The sequence below is a fragment of the Lynx canadensis genome, chromosome C2 (assembly GCF_007474595.2).
Source record: "Lynx canadensis isolate LIC74 chromosome C2, mLynCan4.pri.v2, whole genome shotgun sequence".
In the NCBI taxonomy this organism is placed as follows: Eukaryota; Metazoa; Chordata; class Mammalia; order Carnivora; family Felidae; genus Lynx; species Lynx canadensis.
In genome coordinates this window covers 61,782,433-61,786,898 of record NC_044311.2, presented here as the reverse complement: position 1 = coordinate 61,786,898, position 4,466 = coordinate 61,782,433, and the positions used below count along the sequence as shown (strand labels likewise).

General features: G+C 36.0%; 1 pseudogene; it reads right to left on the bottom strand.

Annotated features, from left to right (window-relative positions):
- Window positions 1-3,138: 3,138 nt before the first annotated feature.
- On the bottom strand, window positions 3,139-3,449 carry LOC115523040 (annotated as a pseudogene).
- Window positions 3,450-4,466: the final 1,017 nt, after the last annotated feature.

Here is a 4,466-nt window from a genome sequence, read left to right as displayed (position 1 = left end):
ATGAGGGGCTTGAACCCATGAACCCGTGAGATCATCACCTGAGCTGAAACCAAGAGTCAGAGGTCCACAATTTATATATTATTCTTACCAAGTAGCTGCAAAAAATAGCTCCACTATGGAATATGATGGAAGTTTGCAAGTTTGTAGAATACAGTCTTACTGAATTATCAGCCTTTATTCATAAAGGCAAAAAGTCACAGACAAGTCTACATCATAACTGACAAAAATTGATTGGCTCTTCTGTTCTAGGTTTCCTTTAAGTTATCAATAGCACAAATTAGTCATGATTAATAATTATAATTACCAATTATATATTATTTCACATAATTAGCATTTGCCTGCTTGCATCATATTTTCACATTCGGAGTTACATGTGAACTTCATAAATCAGGAAGGTAGAATAAGTCTTACTATTAATAACGGCAGAATTGAACTATCTGGATTGAGGGAGCTGTGGTTGAGAAACTTCTATCCCAGAAGAGTATTAAGAAATCACATGAGCCTCTGTATCCTGAAGTAAAATGAGATATCCTAAATCTATCTTGTAGCTGGGTTCTCTAGCCCTCCATTTGTGCATCATTACAGAACAATGGTAGGAACCAATGTCACATTAGTTCTAATAGTGTTTGTTTTACACATAACGTCGATCAAAGAAGACAAATTTTAAATTTTTTATGTTTATTTATTTTTTAGAGAGACAGCACACACTCATGCATGTGCACAAGTGGGGAAAGAACAGAGAGAGAGGGGGACGGATGATCCGAAGCAGGCTCTGTGCTGACGGCAGAGAGCCCGATCGATGCAGGGCTTGAGCTCACAAACTGAGATCATGACCTGAGCCAACGTTGGATGCTTAACTGACTGAGCCCCAAAGCTCAGGTACCCCAAGAAGACAAATTTTAAATGTAGCTATTTATTTATTTGTAAAGTGCAGGCCACTCCATGACCTAGAAAATACTCCGGTCCTAGAAAATTTCCCAGTATAAGGTATGACAAGTACAGATAATTTCTAGATTGTAAATTTGACTACTGATCTACATTTTAGAAATCAGAAAGGTGAAGTTCTAATAAACTATAGTTATTTCTTCTTTAAGTTAACTTTATTGAGATAGATTTGTCTGTGAAAATTATATGCATTTAAGGCATACAACTTGATGTTTTGATACATATACATTGTGCAAAGACCACCACAATCAAGGTAAATACATTACCCATCACTTCTACATTATCACTATTGTGTGTGTGTATGTGTGTGTGGTGAGTATATTTAGATTTAATATATAAGAAACTCATACAACTCAATAGCAAAGAAATGAAATAACTCAATTTTTAAAATGGGCAAAGGACCTAAATAGACATTTTTCAAAAGAAGACATACAATGGCCAATAGGTATGTGAAAGTGTTCTCAATATCACTGATTATCAGGAAAAATGCAAATCAAAACCACAATGAGATATCATTCATACTTATTAGAATCACAGTTATAAAAAAGACAAAAGATAACAAGTGTTGAAGTGGATGTGGAGAAAAGGGAACCACTATTGGGGGAAATGTAAATTAGTATAGTCATTATGAAAATATGGTATGGAGTTCTTCAAAAAATTAATAATAGAAATAACATATAATTCTAGCAATTCTACTTCTGGGTATATATCCAAGGGAAATGAAATCTGAGTCTCAAAGAGGTATCTATATTCCCATGTTCATTACAGCATTAGTGACAACAGCCAAGACATGGAAATAGCTTAAATGTTCACCAATGGACAGATGGGCAAAGAAAATGCAGTATATATACACAATGGGATATTATTCAGCCTTAAAACCAAAAAAGGAAATCCTGCCATTTGCAACAACATGGATGAAACTGGAGGACATTATGTTAAGTGAAATAAGCCAGACACAAAAAGACAAATACTGTATGATCTCACTTTTAACATGGAATCTAAAATAATCAAATTCGCCGAAGCAGAGTAGAATAGTGGTTGGTTGCCAGGAAGAGAAGGGGATACAAAATGAGATGTTGGTCAAAGAGCACAGTTTCAGTTCTATAAGACAAGTCATTTCTAGAGATCCAATGCACAGCATGGTGAATGATAGTTAACAATACTGTATTATACAGTCATTCACTTACTTGTTAAATGTTTATTGAATGTCTTCTTTATGCTGGGGCCAAAGGATCCAGAGGTCAAACCCATTATTATTATTTTTCAAAATAAACTTTCATTCCCATGCTAAATAAGCTTACTGGCTAGTATGGGAGATATAATTCAACAAGTTGCTATAAATTAACTAAAGACAAGGTTGAAACTCATGCTCACTGAAACATAAGCTTTCTGGCTCCAAAGTAGTTTCAGTCTTCTCCACTCTAAGCTGCCTACTAAGAAATTATTGCCTCATTAAAATATTCATCTAAATCACCCTCCACCTCCCCATCTAAACCGCCATGTCATTTTAACATGGTTGGAAGTCATTACTCAGATGATGCAACATATATCTACCCAATCACTGAACAGTCACCTTTTACAATTATGATAGTTGATGTGCTTATGACCCCATCAAACATTCTCTTATTCTTCCCTCATTTGATTTTCAACCATAAAAGAAAAAACTCATTATGCAAAAACATTTCCTAACCCTCAGAATACTGATTTGAAGGCGAGATTTCCAACACATCACACAACATGGAGGTCTTACTTAAAGCACTTACTTAAAATATCCATATATCTTCTCAAGCTTTATTTTCTGGCATAGAGCAAAAGTGGCTCTGAAGTCAGAATGGGTTCAAATTCTGGCTCACTACTACTACTTATAATAATAATTATTATTATAATTATTGTTATATGTAATTATATGAAAATAATTATATAATAATGCATGATTATATTATTATTTTGTAATTCTATAATAATAATAATAATAATAATTATTGTATTCAAATACCAGTCTGATCACACATGGTCCAAGAAAACTCAAATAATAAGCCAAATATATACACATGTTAAAGACTGCTCTTCAAAAACATCATGGGCAATGATGCCATGTTTATTGTATTCCTTATCTTATTGTTTCAAATGCCAGTCTGATCACACATGGTCCAAGAACACTCAAATAATAAACCAAATGTTAAAGATTGATTTTCAAACATTATAGCCAATGATGCCATGCTTGTCTATGATCTTGCCAACATAAAATCACATCCATACCTCAGTAGCCACCAAACCATTCAACAGAGCTTCCTTAACTATGAGCTGTTTGAAGCTATGATTTTGAACACTCTCAACTATTTATTTCATGCTCTGAATAGCTTTAGGGGTCTTAGCAGGGGTTGGAGGAACCAGCTCAACCTTGGCATTGGGCCAAAATGTGGCCAATCAGGGCTCCGAGTAAGTTATATCAGCGTTTACCAGCGCTGGGCCTTCCCTGTGAGGTTACGGACAAACTGGGCCATGGTTCCAAGATGCATAAAGGGCTCACAACTTATTAGCTGTGCGACTGTTCCCAATAGTGTTGCTATGTATCAAATCAGTTCAAAATTTGGTAGCTTAAAAGTAATTACTGTGTTGTCTCGCAGTTCCAGTGGAATTTGGGATAGCCATGGCTAGGAAGTACTGGCTCCAAATCTCTTATGTGCTACAGTCAGTGTGAATGGAGCTAGAAAAGCAAAGAGGGACTGGAGCTGCGGGGAGCTGGTCAGGCACCTCTCTCTCTTCTCCAGATGGCCTTTCATTAGAGCTATTTTGAGCTTCCTCAAAACATGATGGCCTCAGGGCTGTGGACTGACAACATGGCAGCTCAAGGCTCCAGTACAAGTGTTCTAGTGATCCAGGTGGATGCTGTGTCTTCTTTCCTGACCAAGCCTTGAAGTCACTCAGTGCCACTTCTGCCACATTCTGATCGTTTTATGCAAGTTCCAAACCCAACCAGATTCAAGCAAAGGAATTAGACTTCCCTTCTTAATGTGGGAGTGCCAAGATTTAAGAAAAACAAATTTAAAGAGAGCTATTGCTATGGCCATCTTTAGAAAATAAAATCTGCCACAGTGACTTTGGACAAGTCAGCTAACTTTTCTGTGCCTCGGTTTCCTTACCTTTAAAATGGTTATAATATATGGCACTTCATTGGGTTCTGGAGATTTAAAGGAGCTAATACATTTTAAGGGCTTAGAACAGTGCCCAGCACGGAGAATGTCATTCCTTAAATTTAATTTTGTAAATTTAATTTAATTTAATTTAATTTAATTTAATTTAATTTAAATTTTATTAGTATCCTTCAAGTCTCAGCACAAATATCACCTATTCTGCAGAGCCTTTCCTAACAGTCTCACAGATTTTTCATTCTCCCTTCCAGCTTAGCATGGTACCTCTTTCCTAATCCATCTTTTCAGATTCATTGTAATCATATGTTCATAGCCCTAGATCCTCCAATGTACCGTGAACTTCTCAGGAGAGGGAAACAAAATGGCTGC